The sequence below is a fragment of the Indicator indicator genome, chromosome Z (genome assembly GCF_027791375.1).
Source record: "Indicator indicator isolate 239-I01 chromosome Z, UM_Iind_1.1, whole genome shotgun sequence".
Lineage (NCBI taxonomy): Eukaryota > Metazoa > Chordata > Aves > Piciformes > Indicatoridae > Indicator > Indicator indicator.
Genome location: NC_072053.1, coordinates 59,005,553 through 59,029,806, shown reverse-complemented (window position 1 = coordinate 59,029,806; position 24,254 = coordinate 59,005,553). Strand labels below are relative to the sequence as shown.

The 24,254-nt window shown below is 40.1% G+C and overlaps 1 protein-coding gene across 1 annotated transcript in view; it reads left to right on the top strand.

Moving 5' to 3' along the window:
- Positions 1-628: 628 nt before the first annotated feature.
- Positions 629-24,254, top strand: part of CDC42SE2 (CDC42 small effector 2) — a 93,968-nt gene continuing 70,342 nt past the window's right edge. The window contains exon 1 of the mRNA XM_054397434.1: positions 629-673. The gene's annotated coding sequence lies outside the window, so the exon portion shown is untranslated. The remainder of the gene's footprint in view (positions 674-24,254) is intronic.

Genomic DNA, 24,254 nt, shown 5'->3' with positions numbered 1-24,254 from the left:
GCCGGCTTTTAAGGACTGTGGGTCCCCGATCGTGAGCTTCCCCGGACAGGGAGAGCCCACATTCGCGCCAACTCGGCCCAGATGTTCCACTGGGGTGCGCAAGAAGGCCCGCGGCGGCTCCACGACCCTCCCGGCACGAAGCCCCCAAGCGCTGAGGATGCCGACAGGGAGCAGTAGAAGCAGGGGGCGCTGCGGCACCGACCCCTGACGGCGGTTTAAAAGCGCGGCGGCGGAGGAGGAGCAGGCGGCATCGATAGGGCTGACAGGCAGTGGCAGCCGTCCTCGCCGTCGCCCGGCCTTCTTTGTCCCCTCCCCTCTCCGGCGCGCCCAGCCCAGGCGGTAGCGCAGAGCGGACTGGGTTGGGGATTCCCTCACCGCACAGCCGAGTTCGCCGTCTTGACCTCCCCGCCTTGCCTCGGCCCTTGCCAGCCAGAATCCCGACAGCCGGCCGGGAGCGCGGGAGGGGCCCTGCGCAGCGCCGCGCCCTCCCGCTGCATGTGACCACCGGGCGGTAGGGGCCTCCTTCGCGTATCTCGTCTGCGTCCTCCTCCGCCACCAGTGCGGCGGGAGGGGGCGCGGGGCGCCCGACAGCGAGAGACGGAGGCGCAGTGGTGCGGCGGACAGACAAAGGAGTGGGCACTGCCGTCGGCAGCGGCGAGTGGCTGGGGCAGGGGTGAGTAGGTAGGGAGTACCCTGCTCTCCCTAGCTTTCTCCACCGACGGGCCCGCGGAGCAGGTACCTGCCGGCGAGCTGGGCTGCACCGCACCCGCCCCTTTCCCTGGAGGAGCGCACAAGCTCGGGTCCTGCCAGCAGAGGCGCGGCCGGGCAGGATCTGCCGCCTGAGGCCGCCGGTGTTTCGCGCACAGCCGGCCCTGCGGCCGGGTTGTAGCAAGCGAGGTGTCCGGGGCTGTGGGGATTTGGGCTGGGCCGGGCGGGGCCTTGTGGGTGGAGCCTCTCTCCCTTCGCCGCGGGAGCGGGTAGCAGTAGTGGCCAGTGCCGCAGGCGGTGCTCAGCGGTAATGTTCGGGCGAAAAATGAGCAAGGCACGGACTTTCTGGTGGTCGATAACAAAAAGACGAAGAGGGGTTATGGCTTGTTATTTATATTCATCCCCCGTTGCCCCCCGGCAAAGCATAGCGGGAGAGCAGGTGCCTGCTGCTAGCAGGTGGTGGGTGGCGGGCGCGGCAGGGTAGGGGGCCCGGGCTGGCCTCTGTCGTGTGCAGGGTGTGGTGGCGCGCCGGGGATGCGGCGGCGCCCCGCCCCGGGCAGCGGGCACCAGTGTCCCTGATGGCTGCGGGGAGACTAACGCAGCGGCGTTGGGCAGAAGGCCGCGTGGGGTGTGAGGGCTCAGGCGTACAATAGCTGTGACTTTGCATACAAAGAGGCTAAGTTGTATCTAAATCACTTACTTGAAAAGTAGCGCATGGTTTTGGGACACTTCCTCGGTGTGTGCAATCTTGAGCTCTTACCAGAATTCTCTATCTGACTTCCAAAGGTCGGGAGACCATAAGGGCCTGTGATTTTTAACTCTAAATTTGGCCGTGTATTACACTGTAAGTCTTCTGACTTTGTTTTTGAACTTGGATGGATGAATGCAATAATTTCCCAGCTCTGAGGTAATTTAAATGAAACCCTAAGCAGACTTTCCTTGTGCCCATTCAAAATAGATCCCTCCTGAACTGTGATAATTGGTTAGAAATAGAAAAATAAAGAAAATCTGTAAAGCCTGAGAGCAGGCAAGTGGGTTGCATTGAGCTCTTTCTAGGTTGTTTTTCTTTCTTTCTGGTGGTTGGTTTTACTTAGTCCTCAGGGGCTAACAGTCACCTTTCAAGCTTAAATCAGTGTATTAGAAACACCTGTAAGTCTAACAGTATGTTTCTTTATATTTAACTGAAGTAATTGAGATTAGCAAACCTTTTTCCTCACTCATAAGAAATGTTTAGTCAGTTAATTTGCTGAGGTAATCTGATTAATTGCAGCACAGTGCAGGTACAAATACATTTCTGAAAGCTGTTTTTTGTTGTTGAAATACAGATGCAGTTTTGAAAATCGAATTAAATACTAGGTTTCTAGTCTAAATTTTTTTGAAGGGTGAAAGGGTCTGTTAGATAATATTGTAGAAAGTGATTTAGCAAATTATTACAACTAGTTATGAACTAATGAGCAGCTTAAGCAATGAGATAATTCAAGGTAGAAATTTGAATATACATAAATTAATTGTGTCAGTAGTTGCATCATTGCTCTTAATTACTCCAGTAGCTTGAGTGAGAAACTAGAATCTGGATGTGGCAGTCTAGATTATCCAAAATTGTCTCTCTAGTGGATAATGCTTTCTACGTGTTGCCTGCTTTGAGTAAAGGCCTCTGCTTTGGTATCAGTTCCTTATTCTGTGTTCAAAAAACTTCCTAGTGGTTTCTGTGTATCTAGACTGAAGTTGTATAGATCAGTAATGACCATGTACAGTGTATAAAGCATTATAATAGCTTTGTACAGTAGAGGAGTGGTGAGCTCTGAAACTGTTGTTAATTGTAGCTTGTCCAGAAATGTTAAAGCAGCGTCATACATGATCTTCAATTTAAAGGCTGTTTCACTGAAAATAATTGACGCTTATGCTGTTGTGTACCTAAACAAAATAATTTTTTTTAAGCTTGCTAGTAATTCTGACCTTAAGGGAGTGTCAGAAATTGCGTGGCTTGTAGTATGGTGGTCTGTGGGAAGCATTCTATATACAGTGGCTTGTCTTGATAAGGAGAATACAGAAATGTTTTGAACACCCCCTTGTAATTTCTGCTGTCAAAAAAAAAAAAAAAGTTGAGCAGGTTTAGAAACAGGAAGGGGAGAAGAGAAATTGAGTGTGTGTTCCAAGTGGCTTTCTAAATTCTTTTACTGTGACTTTTTAATGTAGATATCCAAGCTTTCATTGCAGTGATAAACATTAACCCTGCAGTAGTGCTGAGTGAGAAATCAGATCATGTCCTGTGGAGGTATAAGAAGTGTTAAATGTCTCATATTTTTCTTGAACAAGAAATGTAATTGACACTCTTGTACTTCTAGAAGTAATGGTTCATGGTGGTGAGATAGCATTTCTGTTGCTGCTGTAATTCATTGTCCACATGGGAGGAGTCTGTGTAACACCTGGTAACTTGAGCAAGCCTTTCATAGTAAACTTACACAAGCCCCGCAGATACTTGTGCCAGACCTTTCTACTCTCAACAGTGAGGCATGAAAGAGTTCCTTTTTCGTCTCTTCAGTTAGGCTTTCTTGCTAGAATTACAATGGACTGTTAGAAAAACACTTTTTCTTTCTGCTATAGGTATGTAAATTACAAGGAAATAATTTTGTTCTGTGGTACATGACTTAAGGTGACGGTTTCTTGGAGCTTAAGAATTTTTTGAAATATTAAGAGCAGCACTGAGATCTGTTTTCCTTGACATAACCAACGTTTAGGCATGAAACATAACAGGGAATGAAATTACTTATTGTGGGGGAAAAAAAATCAGTTGAAGTACTTCCTGGAAGTACCTCTCGTTTCATTTTTGATGAGCTTAAGCTGGCATGGAGTGGCAAATTATATGTAAGCTTAGCATACTATATTGCTAAAGAAAATATTTTGCCAGTCTGTTTTGCAAACTCTCATGATTCATGTTAGCTTTGTGTGCAGAAGCCTGCAGACTTCAGCTCAGGGTAATTGAGAACTTTTTTGTAGAATTACAATATGACTAACTTTCACTTACTTTTGAGTGGTATTTTGACTGTTCACATTATTTTTCAGCAATTTTGCTTCAGCTCATGGTTACACCTGACAACCGGAGTCCAAAACCTGAAAAGAAACTTATCATATTCATTATTGCAACATGTGGTTTTGCTAGATACAGTTCTAGCTAGTATTAAAGACTGTTGCCTTACGTAACTGGGTCATTCAGATACATGTTTATCTTTGGTCACCACTCTGGGTATCTGTCTGTGACTGTACACCTCTCTGTGTGCTCAGAGAAAATGGGTGAAGAGTAGTGTGACCCTTCATAAAATCCAGCTGTACCTTGCTATGTTGGATTCATTAAAGTGTGCTTGCTAGTAAGTACCATATCTGCTTAATATTAATTTTGTGGTGTCTCCTTAATATTGGCCTGTAAATCAAAAAACTGAGTTTTAAAACAACTTTGAAAATATTAGTTACCTGCTTGATACCTTAAAAATCAGAGAAATACTTTCTTATGTATGCTGAAGGATTGTGCAGAAGTGGCTGTTTACTCTACAAATGGGCCCTATAGTTGTATGCCCTGTCTTCTAATGCCACTTTATCAACCCTTGAAAGTCTGCTTAGCAGGTTTCACATGAAAGAGGTTGGGTGTTTGGTTTTCTTTTGTTTGTTTTTAATATTACATCTGTTTTGTTGTGTTACTGTTGCGTTAAATCAATCATCACATCATGATGATTGAACAACTAATTTTTTTTCCTTTTTGGGAACACATTTTTTAATATATTAGGTAGAGATGGTGATGTGTCAGAAAAGCAGGGACATGGTGTTTCTTCCTGTGGCCAAGACTGGGAGGAAAATAAAAGGAGGAGAGAGCAGGAATGCTTCTTTGTAGGAGGCTGATCCTGAGATGGGTGGGTTTGATTTCTTTTTGTTTAAAAAAAGTCAGTAAATCTGAAAGGGAACCTTTTGAGTATTCAGTCACCTACAGGTTTCAGGATATTTTGATGAAACAAATCTGCCTTCTGAGATTAGCATCTAATTTTATTGCATGATTAATGAAGATGTAAAGAAACAACTGCTAGTTCAAGGAGCAAGCAACCTGAAACAAACGAAAGGGGGTAGGACAGCAATCAGACATCTTCACTGAACATGTTGAAGTGGGGGATTGGTATAAAGAACAGGTTGAAGAGGAAGTTAAACAGTGAGAAAGCTGGCTGCTCTTAGTAGGGAAGTTAGGCTGGTGAGTGTCCTATGAGAAGGTGTATTCTCAGTATCTATTACATATCTGGGAAATTCTGCCTGAGGACCCCTTTGGTGTCAGATGTGAGTCTGAGATAAAACTGCTAGTCCGAGGGTAGTTTTCTCGAGTGGAACAGAATCTTCTCTTGATTGCTTCTTCCCAGCTCCAAGAGGAAAAGAAACTTTCTTACCAGTAGTGAAGGCACAGGTAAGGGAGTGCAGACCTACTTCAGAACGTTCTTTCCTTCTCTTTGTCAGTGTCACATTAACAGAAGGTTTTAGGGGGGAGGTGTTAGGAGGAAGACTTAAGAGATCAATGCAATCATCAACAGGCTTTGCAGGCTTCTTCCTAGAAAAATGACTATACTGTATTAACTTCCTCCTGTGACTTAGTTAGCTTTCTGTCTAATGATTTTGGTAATATTTGTCATGAGATGTTACATGGAGAACTGGTACCTTCTGTCCGCACATGCCAGAATGCACTGGCGTGGTACAGGGGAGAAAGCAAACTGCTGAGCATTGCAGTGCCTGAAGAGCTAGGAACTGCTGTTCAACTTGCAGATCCAATATTTTTTTGCAGCAAAACACTGACAGTATTTAAACTTGTACTTTAGGCAAGCATAGATAAAGTATTGTAAGTATCCCTAACTGTTTAGGGTAAAACAGAGAGCTGTTTGATATATCAGTATATAAATCACAGTACAAGGGCCAAACAATGCACGAAGCACATAACTGATTACAGACTGCATCATTGTTTGCTGGATATTTTGGTGTTTTTGCTGGCTGTACATGCCTTGAACTTTATCAGTAATTTCAAAAAATTCAGAAATGTTTTCTTAGGAAAACGTTTTATTTCCACAGAATAGAACTTATGTTGCCACCAAAGCCTTACAGGTCAAAATCCCAGTTGTCCTCACAGAAGAAATAAACATGTTTGTCTTTTGAATGACGTTGGTGATTTCAGTCTTAAATTTAGTGCCTTTTCTGTCATAAAGTACAGGCTTATCTTTGTATTGGCTTGATACACTTTTTCCTTTCTTTTTCGAAGAGGACCTTTTTGTCATCTTTGTAGTCACTGCATTTGGAGACTATTTAAATCTTGTGCAAAAATAGAACTGTCGTAAATTGCAATTGGCTTCCTTCTCAAAACAGTCATACTAGTAGGTATTGCATGCAGAAAGCTTTTGTTACATTTATTAGTTGCTTTTATCTCGTGGCTCAAGTTGGATAACTATTTTGCTGACCAGTAACATCTCTCTTAATTGGTCTCATGTGATGCAGCTATTCTCATCAAACACAAGTTGCTAAAGGAATTCCACCTACTCCTTCAAAGCTTCCTGAGAGGGATATTTTTCATTTGAGCTCAGCAACATATTTCCCCTCTTAAGCCTTCAAGTGAATGCTATCTTGCCTTGATTTTCAGTACTGAAATATTTTTCTAATAAGCTGAGTTTTGTATGGCTTCTTAAGATAATTAAAAAGAAATACCTGTTTTAAGTAACTTTAAGGTGAGGCAGGAGGTTCAGCTTCAGTTTTGGTATTTCATGTATTCTTTGGTTGTGGGTTGTGGTTTTTATTTTTTTTTTTTCCTCAAGCCTGTAGGGAGAATAATTTGAGGAGCCAACAGAAGACTAAGTTCTATCCAAAATCCATCTTATGCAAATGTTTAGGTGATTGCTTACAGTGGGAGTGTGTCACTGATCATGTCACTGGTATAGTGAGACTTTGTTGGGTAGTGAAGTATTTTATTTCAGTGTTGAAAGTGACTTATTCTGAAAGATAAATCTGGGTGCGTCAAGGTCTGTTATTTGATGCAATTGTAGCTTGTTTTCTGCTAAGTTGTCTTTGTAATGGGTAAAGCATTGTGATGCTCTTGAAAAATGTTAGTTGGACTTAAGGCTGTGTTAAGATGTATTCGAAGAAGCAGTATGTCAGTAGAGCCACTCTTCTGTGAAAGGTGAGATTGACTCTTAGCACTTCATGGACTGTCTCCCAGTGTCCACAATTGCTAGGCCTCCTGTGAGGGCTCTAATGAAGAACCTGTAAATCCTTGCACTGTTGCTGCTTCTTGAATCGTGTCTGAAGTTAATTGTTTGCACTTGCTGCAGGCCTTTCCAGGAAGTCAGTAGGAGTGGCGAAGTATGCCTTTAAATGGTGTTTCAGATTAAATCTTGAATATGATAAAGTTCATGGTGAACTCTTCACTGAGGTCCTAAATCCATTACAGTTGTGTCTGAAGAAAGTCAACTACCTATCTGCAAGAACACATTTGCAAGGGTGATATTTGTTGTTGTGTGCAAGAAGCAATTATGGTGAAATCCTGTCCCTTGTACTTTCTTCATTAGAGTCATAATTGTGTTAGTTGTCTCCTGAGGTGCTCACAAGCTACAGTACGAGATGTTATCACTGTATATACAGGACAATACAGATACTGGAGGTTATGATGAATGTTTAACCTCTTGTTTGGCTGGGGCACACCAAACCAAAAATTGTTGCTTTTCTTCCCAGTGATGTGCACTGTATGTTGTCAAGATATATATGTAATCGCCATAAGATGGCCCTCTTCAGATTTTTATTTTTTAATTATTTCTACTGTAAATTTTAATAAATAAGGGGAAACTGTCAAGAGTGATCCCACTTCTGCAAACTCAGAACAGGTGTAGACCTGTTACACTCCAGTGTAATACACAATACAATGTGTATTTTAGTGAAATAATGGATGAGTCAAGAACCCTTATAAAGATAAATGTTGCTGTGCAAGTGACAATTGCACAGATAGCCACTCAAATGTTTCCTTTCTTCAAGGGACAGAAAGCATAATGCGAGAACTTTGTTGCTTTGTGCCTACTGGTTAAGGTCAGACTAAGGTATTTTTATTAGTGTTCTGTAAGGTGAGCTTTATCAAACTATTTGTTGTGTATTGTCTCTTTAAATTGCATTTGCATCTATTCAAAGATGCTGCAGACATTTCAGATGCTGCTGCAAAATCCCAGGCAGTGAGTTTTGCAAATCACTATGGTAATGTATTTGTGCACATGGGAGGAAGGCTAAAGTCAGAATCTGCTTTAACAGGATCTGCTAATGTTACATATGTGCAGTACCACTAGCATGTTCTTTGATGCAGATAGGGTCTTCCCTGAATCAGAAAAAAAGTAATACAATGCTGCTAATACTGCTTATAGTCTGACTTTTTAATTATTTTTTTGATGCTGAAACTAATGCGCAGAAGAATCAGTTATGTGGGTCATCATTGACTCTCTGTTAAGGAAATGGTGTACTAGAATCTTGTAGACTAGAAAATGAAGCTCAAAACTTTGTTGTCTCTCTCAGAACTTGCGGATGGGCTTAAAAGCCAGTATTTTAGAACTGAAACTACATACCAAGGACGCTTACTACTGTGATAGTTAATGTTCTGTTAATTTCTGCCAAGTCATTGTGAAGTTTAAGGTCCTTGTTTTTGAGTAAGCCTGTCTGGGTGCTTTTGTATGTGCAGTGGTTGCCTTAGACACAGAATTAGTTGTGAAGCGTAAGCAATGCTAGTTTAAATTTTAAAAATAAAAATTTTAAGAGGAACTGTGTTCTGTGATAGAGTGCTGAAAGCAGTTATTAATAATTACCCTTATTCAGTCTGTGCTGACAACAAAAGCTTATAAATTCTTATTAATTTATGGGAAGTCTGGCTATTGCTTTGTGTGGGACCTGACATTTCTTGGTTCTTTACTAACGTAGACTAAAACTGAGGAAAAAAGGGAGACTGGGATGAAGGACAGTTTATTTTCATCATTAACATATAGTCTCAGATTTCAATGAGTTGCAGTAACCTAGTAGTTCAAAAATAGTGATCCACTGCTATTGAGAATTGCAGAGGCATTTATACTGGTTCAAAAGGCAAACCAAGTTATAAGACTTTTTTGTTAGATGACCTGGAGAGAATCATCTTCTTCACTGTTTTATTGCATGCATAAACCCTGTAGCAAAACAATCAAGAGGGATGTGAAGTTTAAATTCTTTCATCAGGGTTCAGATGAGTTAGAGAAGGTTTGTGGAAGCTGCCTGTGCCACTGTCAGAGCAGAGTAATTAGTCTGAACAGTCAGCTGTAGGTCTGAGCCATCAGTACATGTGAGTCTATGTATTTTGGTTTTAGAATTATGTCACTTGTTACTATGACAGACTGCATGTAACAAATCTTATTGCTGTGGTATTTTTTCTTCAAAATGTCAGTCCTCATTTCAAGAGGGCAAGTGTGGGAAGTGATGACTTTGAAACTCTTTGGCTTAGGAAAACAAGTTGCAGTTTTTCAAGGCTGTTTTTGGAAAGGCTGAACTCCACTGTGTGTAAACAGGAACTCTTTGTACAGCTAGTGACTTGCCAGGTCCTTTGCTTGTGGAACAAGGTGATATTTGATGTCCGCTAGTAGGATGTATTCTTTCTGCTTTAGAAAACAGCTTTAGAAAGTCAAATCTGTTTTATTTTGGGGTGACATTTTTTTATTCTGTTGATTACCTGGGGCTGTCTACTTCTGTTATGTATAGGATTTCTGGCAGCACACAGGTTGATTGTCACCTTTGATTTAAAGCAGACAATGAAGGGATTATTCATGTTGGATTTTGAAATAAATTTTTTAAGTGAATACATCCGTTATATGATAAGACAGTTAAGTTTTTCATGTCAAGTTCTCCAAGACTGTGTTGGCAGCTATGGAAACGCACTACCTGCTTCTGAAAAGAATACTACGAAATGTACCATTCTTCCACCAAAACCCCTGACATTATTAGCCTTTTTCACTTATTTGCTGATGAAAAAGGAAAGCCTTTATAGTGAAAGAGATCAGTGTTAGATTTAGGTTGTATGCCAGTAAAATAATCTGAGAAGTATCAGAGTGCAGATACATTTTTCTTCTCTTTATGAAAGGCTTAGCTTCTCAAACATTGTAATACATACTGAATTTCTCCATACTAACACATCCTCCCCCCTATCTTTTTTTTTTTTTTAAATTGGAATGGAATAAAAGATTTCATGCCTCATGTAGCTGAATTTCTACACTCCCAGCCTCTGGTACGGCCATCTTTGTCTTCTCCTTTGTGTGTTCATATGGTGTTGTCCATTTATCATCCAAGTGGACACACCTGAGCCACTGAGCCAAAGAATTTCGTTAGAACTGGGAGGAAACAGGAAAGTTTGATGCTAGCACAGATTAACATGACCTGAAGGTCAGCATTCCTGTGTCTGATTTTCCAAGAAGATTATTTGCCCTTTTTTTTTCTTGGAGATTTCTATAGGCCAGCATAGATAAATGTAAAAATTATAAAAATATTGAAATGTCTTAATGCTGCTGACTTCTAACGATCTCTTGAAAACAGCATCTAAGTTGGAGAAAAGGTATTCAGAGAAGTTCAAGTAGGCTGTTATTCTCTTGTAGACTAAGTTGGTGAATACAGATCTCCTTCCTTCACATTTAAGTGTAACCTCCATCTATGTTGTCCACTAAATTCTACTCTATTTTTTGCTTTTGGAAGAATGATTGTAAATCTACTCGTATGTACTATATATGTCTAAAGAGATAGCAGGTACAAAACTAATTTTTAGTATTTTTTCCATTTCTGTTTCTAATAACTTGTGTGAAAGCACGCAAAAGTCAAATGTTCTAGTAAAAGTAAAAATCCAATATAAAATTTAGATTCTCGTTTTCTTACAGATAAATTAGTGAAATTACTGAAGCTCGATTGTGTGGGTTTTTTTTCCAATATAATGGATGCAGTGTTTACAGGCTATAACTCCTCACCTTTTGTGAACTTGTGGCTTTTTTAGCTGGAAAATACTTTTTCTTAGGACATAATGTATTTTTAAAGCTTATATTTTATATGCATAATGTCCTCAAGTTCTTTATCTAATTTCAACCTATTCTGTGTAATTAGAAAATATTATGGGGCTGCACTAATTATGTTCTTTCTGAATTTGATATGTCTGGTAATACAAGTATTACTTTTCTCAAGGCTGATAATGTTTGTCACTTTTGCCCCATCAAAATAGACTTTTGGCTTTTAGGTTCTCTAAAAGAATGCTTACCTTTCAGTAGAGGCATTCTACTAATAAATAATTTTCATCTTTGTAAGGTAATCCATATGTTATTTATCACTGGTTTGTAATGTCATCTTTGTTTTCATATAGAGGTTTTATACTAAACTTATTTAAAAGGCTAATAAGACTTGTAAGCTGTGATGGCCTAAGTAAAATAAGAAATTATCTGAGTAGATAGAATAATGATAAAAATCACCTGCTAATATTTAGTGGTTTCTTGTAACTGGTTGCATCAGTAATTTAATTATGTAGAAATAAAAGAAATATACAGGATTTTTAGATCCGAAAACAGGACTTCAAACAAGCATAAAGCTTCAAATTCTCACGCAAGTGTTAACACTTAGACAATTGCTATTTATAACTGATGTTCTTAATGAAAGACAGTTGTGGACAAGTCTGCAATAAGCTGTCCAGACTTCATAGGAAGTGGTTACAGCTTGATTAGTAGTGTGCCTTGGTAATACCTGCAAGCAGTTCTTTCCACTTTGCTGGCTGGTACTTTATGCCAGCTCATTTAATAGCCTTTCTAGCCGAAAGACTACCATTTGTAGAAGAGGTTTTGTGAATTAAGTTGTGCATTAGGCTGTGGGCTTAGCCTACACACTTTATTCATCTGAGACTAAATAGCTGTGACAGGATGACTTACAACTACTGGTCCAGATCTCATATGCGACTGACTTTTTGAAATGTTACTGTACAAGGATGCCTTTCATTGCTTTATCCTGCTGCTCTGACAGCATTGCCCTAGATTTCTAATACAACAGTTTAGGAAGTATAATCATTTTCTGTTCCAGTTTAAGGAAAGGGGAAGAAGAGGACATCTTGCTTAGAAGTAGTAAATGTAGGTGTTACTATAGCTACCATTATGTTATTCATATAAATGTTGCATATTGAAGTGTTTTATACAGAATTGCAGTCTCTCTGTTATTTAGGATGCTGTGTGCTATTAATGTGTACTCTGGGCTAACCTCATGCAGATTGTCTCAGTTTTCTCTCAGTAAAATTTACTAATCTTTCTCCTCTTTGATTTCATTTGCATTGCATTTAAGCGAGGAGGTCCATGTGTAGCTACATTAAGTAAGTTGGTTCTCCTATCTGTGCATCAGATATTTTCCAGAATCTTTAGAAAGTTGAACTTCTAGTGATGATTCAATTACAAAATTGTCATCTACTCTAAAAATGAGTATTTGCTTTGCTGGTGTTAAGGATTTTATTTGCTGTCTTACTGAACTTGTTAGGCAACCAGTAGAGTGTCATGTTATGAGATGGTTGCTTAGCTGTTTTATCTGAGGAACAGCTTATTCCTATACAGTTGTTTTACCAGGTGAGAGAAAAATTATCAGAATGGGTATTCTGAATATAGGTTGTGGAACCCAAGTATTTTCCCTGTGTGCCTCTACCATTGTGTTGATAGCCTCTGGCTTTGCTCTGACTAGATTGCCCATCTTTGGGACCTGTAGTTCTCTAGCATTTCATCCAGTAACTCTGAATTTACAATGTAGTCTGTAAAGCTTATTGTTCTGTCAATTGAAGTTTACTTTTGTCTCCTCCTCATTATTCTGAGGTATATAAACAGAGTGTAAAAAAAGCTGTTGTCAAATTCCTTAGCCAAAGGAAGGAGTCTCAAATCTTGTTCTTTCCACATAGTTTCCTTGTGGTCACTGTCAGGGCTATGCAATAGTCAAATGTTATTTCCATGAAGGCAGTTATAGCCAATTCCTAACACTGTTCCTCTTAGTAAACCACTGTTGTGAAGTCCTTATTTTTTTGATTGCTTGGATTTCTGTCCTAACAAAACAGGTGATCAAAGTTTTCTGTTTCTTGACGTGGAATTCTGTCCAGACAAGTTTCCCTTTTTCCTCTTTTCCTTCCTAGCATTCTTCTCTTGATTTATCTGTTTTCCTCATTTATAGTCTAATTTACCTGCTCTCATCTGCCTCAGTTCTCTGTTCATAGTCCATAATTTTCCTCACAGTCCTTTATGAAAACTACAAAGATAAAGATAAACTCTTTAATTTTATGCTTTAAAATCTGGTTTATGTCAGTCTGAGAAGAAGTAGAAGGCTTAGTTCCCTAGTCTGAGCAAGGGCTGAAACGTGCCAAGTCCTCTGTGAAGGTCAGCAAGGAAATGTCTTGTCAAGCGGTAAGATAAAAATAGGGAGATCAAGAGCAGAAGAGAGTTTTGGGGGTTTGTTCATTTGTTTTGGGTTTGGTTTTGGTTTAGTGGGTTTTTTTTAATTATTTTTATCTACTAATCAACTATGCTCTACATAGCACAGGAGAAATAAAAATTTCATTTATTACTACCTTATTTTACTTGAACATTTGAAGTGTTAGCTGGGTTGTTCCAAGTTTTCAGCTTTCCTTGCAGCTCCTGTCTGTTTTGAAGCCTCTTTCTGATACATGAATGCTGCATGATAGTTTGTCATCACAGTAGATGCTCTTTGATGTTTTGGAGTTGGGTTTTTTGAATGCTGGTTTATCAGCAGTAAATCTGTACTACTTCAACAGCAGATTCTAGAGCAGTGATTCTTGTCACTCAGAGCTAGCTCCTATGAATTTGTTTCTTTCTGTTATTGCCTGCAGTACTTGGAATCCATCCTTCCTTTACTGAGAACTGCTGAACTTGGTAGCAGATGTCATGGAAAATAACTCAATAACAACTTGTTTGCTAAATCTCACACATGTCATGGAACTTAACTTCCAAGTAACACATTTTTATTATTTTATTAATACAAACCAATTATTTACTGAACTATGTGGTATTGCCAGTGTTCTGAAGACTGATTAGTTAGAAGGATTATCTAAGTAATCTTGCACATAAAAATGTTGGAATATATATCTCGTTTAGGGTATTTCCACCAGCCCCTGCTAATAGTTTGACTTTAGCAAAAGGCACATCCAAAGCTAAGTAGTTATTGCTTTTGAACTTATGTTCTTAATTTACTTCCTTTAATTGTGCCATACACACATCAATAGTATATTTATGTATGTATATATTTTTTTTCAAACAGTATGTAAGCATATTAGGATAAGAATAAATCTGCCAAAAGTTCTCAAGTTGCTGAAAGCTTCTTCCAACACTGTAGCGAGCAAAGTAGCCTCTAATCCTTAAATTCATTCACAAATGGCAGTAGCTCAGCTGTTCAGACACCTGCTAAAATGAAGTTACATTGCTCTTTGCTATAAATAATTTGCTTTAGGAGTTGCAATAAATAGTTGCTTCTGTAATTTTTTTCCTCCTTCTCTGCTCTCAAGAGCTGAGGATCTCTTCACTGAATAACTTGCTGCTTAAAGAAAAGACTGGAATAACTGAAAGTAGTGAAATTCAGGTAGGCAATACTGTCAGTTTACTTTTCACTTTAAATGTTGAGGTAAATATAGATGCCAGATTTCTGAATATTCACTGTGATACCAAAACCACCAAAGCATGGTAGGGCTTTTAACTTTATAAGCAGCATTTCAAGTGATTCCATGGCAATGAAGTCCTGATATGAAGTCCAGCAGAATTATAATATGCAGATGTCCTTTTTCCTCATAAGATTGATACTTGTATCTTGTATGAAGTTAATTCATATTAACTTTGATAGGAGGCCCAGGTGCTTTGTGACCTGAAATTAATTTAGTGAATTATTTTTGACAGCATTAAGTTGTCTTGTGACCCGACAGACTCTGGTGTTCATGATGTGTGCAGCCATGTATACTTTGCCTAGATTTTTTTCTCTAATTTTCTTACTAAACTATATTCTCAATATATTTGCTCTTTATGTTAATTTCACACTCTTATTCCTTTATTCAGAGTAAGGCTTCTAAATAATTTGATACCTTCAGTGAGATGACACAACTCCTTGTTCTTTTTAATACCTTTCACGATTTTAATTGTTTAACTCGTAATTTGATATCATATGCTGCTGCTTATCCTGGTTTTCACAGCTTTGAAGGACCCACCCAGGTTGATTACTACTTTATAATTCCTGTTAAGTACACGTACTCGGGTATGGTGTTAAATAACATAAATGAATGGACAGTGTTTTTAATCAGCTGAACTTGCCTCCAGCACAATTCTGGGGTAGATCTATCATTTGACTTTAAGTGATAAAATTGCAGCACATTTATGTAAGGTTAATTTCTGTGGATTACATGAGTTAGAACAGTTAAACCTTGAAACAACTGTTGGTTTCTTAGAAGCTCAGTTCTGTGCAACAACTTGAATTTAGGAAGCTTCTAAATTCTACTTCAACATTTTCCTTTACTATTTCAGATTTTACTGTTTAAAAATCTAAATTAACTGTAGAGAAGGATTCTGTTAGGTAATAGTACTTTAAGAAATATACATTTAATCTTGCATATCCAACTTCCTCAGAAAAAGATGTAGCTTGTGGAACACATCACACAATTCTCCACATTGAGAGAGAAGCCTGCAAAATACTGTTTATCTGATATTGTATTGCCTTCTGTTTCACCTTATTCTCTGCACCATTCATGAAATACATCATCTAAGTAGCAGTCAAACTCGATGCTTTATGCTAAGAATACTCAAAGCATGCTAAGTTTTTTTTTTTTTTTTCAAATAGTGATAAATGTCTAACATTTTCTGTATCCTTCCTTCTCACTGTCCCTTTTTCCACATTCCTTTGGCAACTCTGAAGTGTTTTCAATGTGGCTGATGATACCAAGCATGTTTGGGCTTATCCTTTGTTGTGCCCTTCCTTTCTATTAACACGCCTACTTTTTTTTAACTCAAATTTCACTGTCTTTCTGCCAGGCAGCCCAGGGAAGGAAGAGTCTGCACACAAATCTACCCAGAGATGTGGCAGGGGCATATGTGTGTATATATATATATATATATATATATTACTAGCATGTGGAAGTGAAAACAGAAATGACATACCAAAGTGGGAGCAGGAGCTGCAGCCTGCCATTAGCCTACTTCTTGCTTCTATGCCTCAGGAGCATCCTCACATGTTTATATACACACCCTGTGGGAAAAAAGTTTCATTGCATAATGGGAATGCTGTGTGGAGATGAAGAATATCTATTCTTAAGACAGTCAGGTGTGGGAGAGAAAATGAAAGTATGGTAGCCAAATCAAATAATTTAAAAATAAATTTTAAAACTACCAATTCCATAAAACACTGCAAATGAAAATAAACCCTGTGGAGGTGGATGAAGAGCTAGAAGAGGAAACAGGCAGTTGTGTAGCACATGATGGGGTGATAAGGGTAGGTAGAAAATGATGGTGCCTGTTTGAAATAGAAGACTAAGAGAGAAAGAGGATGAATGTTTACTACTGGAGGAAAATAAGGGTTGTACTGCAAGCAGCAGGTGGTGGTGTGGTCATGAAAGCTGATGCAGGAAGACCATGTGAGGAAGAGACAAGACTTCTCTTAGAGCGCTAGCATCAGTCAGTGGTCATCCCTGCTGGAACTGGGAAAGGCAGGAAGCAAAGACAACTCCACAGTGTGAAAATCTGTGTATTTCATTTTTATGCCAGAAAAAAAAGCAGCACAGTGGGCATTCCCAACCTGTTGGCTGCCCTTTCTGTACATGCTCCAGGAGTTTCTGCATGAAGTTTCAATTAGAGGTCAAAAGTACAGCCTTCCTGACTTGCCTCACTGTTAGCTATGAAATTAAGTGTAAAATCTCCATAAACATCTTATGTCTTATTGCACCCTTTAAAAACCCATGCCTGAAGTCCTTGTATTTTACTTGTGTTTTGAGAGTCAAACCACATATGCAAGACTGCACCAGGGTCATTCCTTGCTGTCTCTTTACCTAGAACACGGAAACTGTTCCTTTCCCTGCATTCATGTAGCCAGTTTTTCCTACTACATGACTTTAGCCACATGTTGGGTGGATGTACTCCATGTGAAGGAGAAAGCGTTATGACTCGTGGCTCATATAGTATATTTCTCATCTGGTCTCATGATATTCTGAAACATAAATTTTCCAATTCTTAGAGCAAACTGAGAACAAGCTGGGGAAGGGGGGAGAAGACTAAAATGTGCTTTCCTTAGGTTTTCCATTCTAACATCACTGTTTATCACTTGATTCATTAACAGTATAGAATATTGGGTGGGTGTGGAAGTGCAAGAAAATATGCAGAATCACAGAATGTTAGGGATTGGAAGGGACCCCCAGAGATCAACCCCCATGCAGGATCACCTAGGGCAGGCCACACAGGAACAAGTCTGGGTTGGCTGTGAAACTCTCCAGAGAAGGGGACTCTGCAACATATCAGGATAGCCTGTTCCACTGCTCTGTTACGCTCACAGGAAAGAGGTTTCTCCTCATGTTGAGGTGGAACTTCCTATGTTCTAGTTTATATCCATTATTCCCGGTCCTATTACTGGGAGCCACTGAAAAGAGCCTGTCTCCTTCCTCTTGACACCTACCCCTCAGATATTTATAGACATTATTAAGATCCCTGCTCAACCTTCTATTCTCCAGACTAAACAGTCCCAGTTCTCCATCTGTCTTCATAGAAGAGATGTTCAAGTTCCTTCTGTTCTCCCTTCTGGATATAGTCTCAAAGTAGTAGTGGATTTTAGATGAATGTTTTTACACCAGTAGTTGACTTGAATTTGTCAAGAAAACTCTTATTCCATTCTCATTTAGCATCAAAGTCTTCTATGGTGCTTCTGCAGTATACTCAAAGCCAAAAGTCCTGACCTAAAACATTAGTAGACTATTCGTGTGTTGTTGGTGTCTGAATATCACCCCAAAAAAGTCTGTATGTTTTCAAAATCTGAATACATCTTTTCTGTTGCCTTGCTTTGGTATTACAGTGTTTTCAAATTTGGTTCATAGGCTGTCTTTTCTGAGTAAGATTTTCATGGCATTCAGAAAGTGTTGAGACTTTGTCCAACACGCTTACATATATTCTGTAGGACTCAGTCTTCAGTTGACTCATGAAGTTGGAGCAATGGCAAACAAGTTTTAGTTCACTTATCTAATTAAGGTTTATATGTGCTGTCCGGTTTCCACAGAATAGTTTGGGTTGGAGGGGACCTCTAAAGGTCATCTGGCCCAACCCCCTCTGCAGTAAGCAGGGGCATCCTCAACTAGATCAGGTTGCCCAGAGCCCTGTTGAGCCTGACCTTGAATATGTCTAGGGGTGGGGCCTCAACTGCCTCCCTGGGCAACTTGTTCCAGGGTTCCAACATCCTCAATTGTTGGTTTTTTTTTTTTTTTTTTGTTTAGCTGAACTTCTGTCTGCAGCTCATGAGTTTTGATCAACCCTGTAGAATAACTCTGAAGTAACACAGGTGCAAAACTGTGCTCTTCTGTTAATCCATTGCAGATGCCAATTTGTACAATGTTTCATTACTGCTGTCTCTTGCATGATCTGTGTTTGTATCTGACTATTCTCCACTTTAATTGTTTAAACTGGGCTTCAGCTTCATACATAGATCTTCAAAAATTTTTTCCCTGAAACACTTTTATTTCATTTTGAATTAGAACGTAGCAGGTCCAACTGAATGATGTGAATACAGAACAACTTTTCACAGTGAAGTGGAACATTAGGAACAAAGTCACTGAACCTTTGTGCCAATGGAAACCATAAAACAGAAGAAAGACTGTCAGTAAGAAAATTGCTGTCATGGAAGTCAAGTTTTATTGTGCTTTTCAGTATGAAGAGAATAGTAAACAAAGTGGGATAGGAAAGCATGTTGGGAATATTGGTTAGTGTCTAAAATATATGCTTAAACTGGCTTGTCCTCCTTTGTGGGTGCGACATCCTGCAGTATAATGAGAAAGGGAAGGAAAACATGAAGCCCACAAAGAAATAACACTAGAAAGTACACCTCCATGGTGTTCAGTGACTGTAGTTTGAAATACTGAATGTCAACAGATTTTTCAGTTTTGAGGTTTTATATTTAAACTTCTGACTAGCTATAGAATGTACTTTGTAATGATATTTAAAGTTTCTCTAACAGATTGAAAGTTCTATTCTATCCTTTTTTTCCCCTCCTACAAGTACAGTAATATGCTCTCATCTTTTCCTTGAATTAGCTAAGCTTATGTGCAGTGTGAAAATACAGCATCTTGAAAAACCTGTACGTGCTTCCTGGCCTATTCCACATGCTGTGCTTCAGTCTTTTTTGTTTTCATGTATCACAGTAAATTAGAGGTTGGAAGGGACCTCCAGAGATCATCAAACCCAACCCCCTGCCAAAGCAGGATCACCTAGCGTATGTCTTTACACAAGGAAAAAGAAGCTGTCATTTTGTAAATAAGGCACAAAGCCTAAGAGGCCTAAGAGTGTTAATTTTACCACCATGAATGTTTCCACAGAAAATACCTCAAGCCCGCATAATGCTCAAGACAGTGTTTCTGCAGTGAGAATGCCAAGGGCAAATGTCCTGGGACTACTTGAACGCTGGTATCCTGTTCCCTTGGAGAGCCCAGCCTGTGTGCTAATAGTTTTTGGCACTAATTGTTCAGTGCTTACTGGTTCTGTATGTCAGATTTGCAGTTACCCTCTGAAGTGTAATGGTTATCTATTCAGAAAAGTTACCAGACAGTGTACCTGAGCTATACAGTCTCTATAGTATCAAATTATTAAGGAGTGCTGTTTTGCAGCATGAAATGTAGTGGATTAGGTAGCTCAGAGGCTGGGAAGAGCTCTTACGAAGTGTAAGAATCTGATCTTCACAGCAGGCTGGATGCAAAAGTAGATACAACTGAAGGAGATCTGCTTCCCAAATGACTAAGTTTTTTTCTTGAATTCCTGGCAGAAGTTATAAGCAATGGCAACTGTCTGTTTTCTTCAAAAGACAGAAAATGATAATATTCTATCTTGTATCAAGAAGGAAGGAGGAAGTAATGAACAGACTTTAGTTAATGACCCAACTTAACTTTCAGGTTTGTCTTTGTACCCAGTTTAACTTTGAGATTCATCTTTGCCGCAGAAAATACTCTTCCATTTTGATCTCTTCTTTAGGACCAACAGTTGCTGTAGCACACTGAAGGACATGAAGTGGATTATTTTCTAGGTTTGGTTTTTAGCATTATGGACAGCTTATGTACTAATATGCAGCAGATTTCTCAGACATTTTGCTTCCTTTCTGTATTTTTTACAGACACCTAGTCTGTGTTTACTTATATGTGGGATGGTTATAGTTTGGTTGAGCTGTTTGGAGGCTATCCTGTGTCTAGGAGTGACTGATCTAATGCCTTGGAATATACTTCGTTCAAATCATATTAGACTTCTTGGAAGACACTGTTCTGCAACATCATTTTCTTTCCTAAAAATGAGTGAAGTAATTTCTTGCTGCTCCTGTCTCCTTCAACATGAGCTAGTAGCTGCAGCATTTGTAAAGAATCTTATTCATTCTTTTTACTGTGGCAGTTTAGAAGCAGCACATCTTGTCTTTCTGTCTCTGTATTGAAATGTGTATCAAGCTCTAATCCTTCTAGACTTTCTTGATTCCCAGTTACTACTCTTATCAGGAGTGCTGTTACTGACTAAATTGGGGGTGAAGGGTAAGCAGGCCAATGTTCCCATTGCTCCTATTGCATAATCATGGAGTCAGAATGGTCTGGGTTGGAAGGGACCTCCGAAGGTCATCTAGTCCAACCTCTCTGCAGCAAGCAGGGTGTGGCAGTTCAGGCTGGGTGCCTCCTGTTACTGCCACATAAGCTACACCTCTGGTGTCCCCAGTGTCCAACCCAATAAGGTGGACACAGGAAACGGCATATTTCTACCCATAAATCCAGTGCCCTATCAATCCATCTGCAAAGTCATTCCCTTCCTCTTTCTTCCCTCTCTGCTCCTGTGGGAGATGCTTTCCTATCAGGTAACGGTGGGGGAGTATCTCAAGGCCTCTTAGGCCTGTGTAGGCCTAATGCCAGGAGGAGAAAGGATGGGGTGGAGCAGTCTCAGACCTGGCCAGCCTGAGGCTAGCCTAGCAGTGGGGGAGGAAGAAAGAGCCCTGGGGGGGTTTGGGTATACCCTCAGGTGGGAAGAAGGGAAGAATTGGGAGGTCTTTGGGTGTTGTGTAAGGGTCTCTGTAAGCTTTGGGATATTCTTTGCCACTATGCTTTGTAGTTTTTGTAGTTTCACCAACTGCTTTTCCATTTAAACTTTCCATTACTCTTCAATCCATCTGTGTGAGTGTTGTTCTCTTCCCTCTCGGGGCAAGAGAGGATCTGCCTGGCCTTAAACCAGCACACAGGGGCATTCTCAACTAGATCAGGTTCTCCAGAGGCCTGTCAAGCCTCACTTTGAATATCTCCAGGGATGGGGCCCCAACCACCTCCCTGGGCAACCTGCTCGAGTGTTCCCACCACCCTCATATTAAAGAACCTGTTCCTAACATCCAATCTAAATCTACTCTTCTCCAGTTTTAAGCCATTTCCCTTCATCCTATCACTACAGGCCTTTGTAAACAGTCTCTTTCCATCCTTGTAGGCTCCACCTTCAGGCACTGGAAGGCTGCTTTTGGGTCTCCCAGAGCCTTCTCTAGGCTGAACAACCCCATCTCCCTCAGCCTGTCATTGTAGCAGAGGTGCTCCAACCCCCTGATCATTTTCATGGCCCTCCTCTGGACCTCCTTCATCAGTTCTATGTCCTTCCTATACTGACGACTCCAGACCTGGACACAGTACTCTGGGGGAGGTCTCACCAGAGCCCACTGTCAGATCACCTCTCTGGATCTTCTGGCAACGTATCTTTTGATGCAGCCTAGGATATGTTTGGCCTTCTGGGCTGCAAGCACATACTGCCTGCTCATGTCCATCAGCACCCCCAAGCCCTTTTCCACAGGGCTACTTTCTAACACCTCATCCCCCAGTCTGTGTTGATGGTGAGGGTTGTTGCAGACAAAGTGCAGAACCTTGTACTTGCTCTAGTTGAACCTCGTGGCGTTCCCCTGGGCCCACCTCTCCAGCTTGTCCAGGTCCCTCTGGATGACATCCTGTCCCTCTGGTGTATCAACAGCACAGCACAGGTGTCATCTGCACCCTTGCTGACAGTGCACTCGATCCCACTGTGTATATCGATAAAATTATTAAACAGTACAGGTCCCATTACAGACCCCTGAGGGACACTACTTGTCACTGCTCTCCATCTGGACTTCAAGCTATTGAGCACCACCCTCTGGATGTGAGCATCCAGCCAATTCCTTATCCACTGAACAATTCACCCATCAAATCCCAAGGTCCTTCTTTCTACCCTTTTTAAAAATGGGTGTGATGTTTACTTTCTTCCAGTCACCAGGGACTTCACCTGACTGCCAGGACTTTTCAATATCTGTGCCTCTCTCTGTCTGGTTTATGCATGATTTACCATTCCTTTGAGGCTGGTTTGTTAGACTTCATTTGCCAGCAGTTACTCCATCAGTCAGGTTGGATCAGCTAGTCTTAAGTGCATATCCTGTGCAGAGATTGAACTGCTCTTGTGCATCCTGAATATGTGGACTGATTGACACTGGAGTTTGAAGAATTGGTAGAGTGGCCTCAAGCTATAACTTCCCTAAAACCCATTAACCGGCGAAAGAGGAATGCTGCTTTTGAATCAACTCAGGCAGGAATATACTGGTGGGAAAGTTAAGCAGCTCTTGGACCTTTTGTTTGTTTTAGTGTAAGGAATTAAATTTGGATGGTAATGCCAACCTAGCCCCTTTTTTAAGAGCAGTCTTTTCAAGTTAGTGCCAGTATCACTGTGGAAAATGCTTTTACTGTGATGAGGTGGGACTGTGAAGTTCTCTTAAGAGGAATGCAAGGGTGACAGTAATTTGCTGTAGACATGTATGAAAAGATGGTATTTTTCCTTATGTAGAAAAGAGAGTGGAGGCATAGAGAAGCATTGTAATTACTGGGAGATGGGCTGGCAGAGGAATTGTTTGATTTCTAAAACATTTGAATCTGTAGTTGAGTAGCAGCTGCTTCTCAAATCTGACAGGCTTTAAGTGGAAATCGTTAGCTACTGGACGCTTCTGAAAATCTAGCTACCCAACTTACCATTTGTTTATTGAGAAGCTTCTAACATAAAGTTCCTAATTTGAGATGCCAGAAGAGACTGTGATGGTGTGGTCTTGAATGCTTTTCTGTCTTTCAACGGACTCTGTCTTAAGTAAATGAAAAACCGCACTGTGACATGAATATCTGTAGTCCCAGCTGATGTAAAGTACAGATCCCCAAACCAGTTTGTACACAGATGCTATTAGGTGATTTACCTGTTGTAGGGAAAACAGACTCCGGGAAGATCACTGAAATTTCTCATTGTTAGCAGTTGCCATAGAAGAAAAATATGATTTACTGTCAAAAATTCATTATTTGCCTTCAGATAAGCCAGTCTGGAAAGTTATTTTGTTAACAAGCTCTCTCACATAAATACAATAGTTTATTTCTGTACTCCCATTCTTCTGCTCTTCATCTCCTCAGTATCTCCTGCACTATCTTTGCCTCTGGATATTTTTGTGTATTTCAGCAAAGCTGCTTAATGCAGTGAGTTTTCTGTTGTGGTACCATTACAAGTGCTTTTACTTCCTATTTTTTCAATTTTTAAATTTGTTTAAAAACAACCCATCTCCACTCACTAATATTATATTATGCAAACTCCAGGTCTGTTTCATGAGTATAGTTTCTTGAATTCTGGTTTGCCTTGCCTCTCTCTCCCTCCTTCCCCCAATGTAACACTGTAACCTTTCCTGTTATCTTTCTGCCTCTCTGTTCTTTCAAGGTGCTTGTACCTCAAAATAGCTGTAGCTGGTACTGCTGTGGTGATGCTGTTAGACGACCCAGACTTTGAAGCCTGCTGGAGAACAGAATATGAAGTTTGTAGTAGGGTTGCACAGGAGAAACTACTTCCATTCTAAAAGCCTTAGAAAAAGTTGCTCTCTCTGTGAAATGTAGTGTCTTTTAAGGATGAAGGGCTTAATATGCTTTACTAATATAGTAGTGGGTCTCTTTGATGCTCTTTGTTAATCTCTGATGTTTTTTGCACTGCCATGTCTGGTAAACTCTTGTAACTGGGCATCAAATTCCCAAATGTAAAGCTTTGTTGCAAAAAGTCTGACTTTGTCCCAAGACTAACAAAAAAGCATGTGCTTGTTCCAGTCTCCAGAGATTGATATGTTTAATTGCTACGTATGTTTACCAAAGTTGCATAGGTACTGGAAGGCTGTTCCGTAAGGTAGCAGCGCTGCAACTCTTACTAGTTTGGTAGTTCAAACTAAACTCAAGTGTGGAGTGTTATTTTGTTTTTGTTTTAGTTTTTCTGCATTCTTTT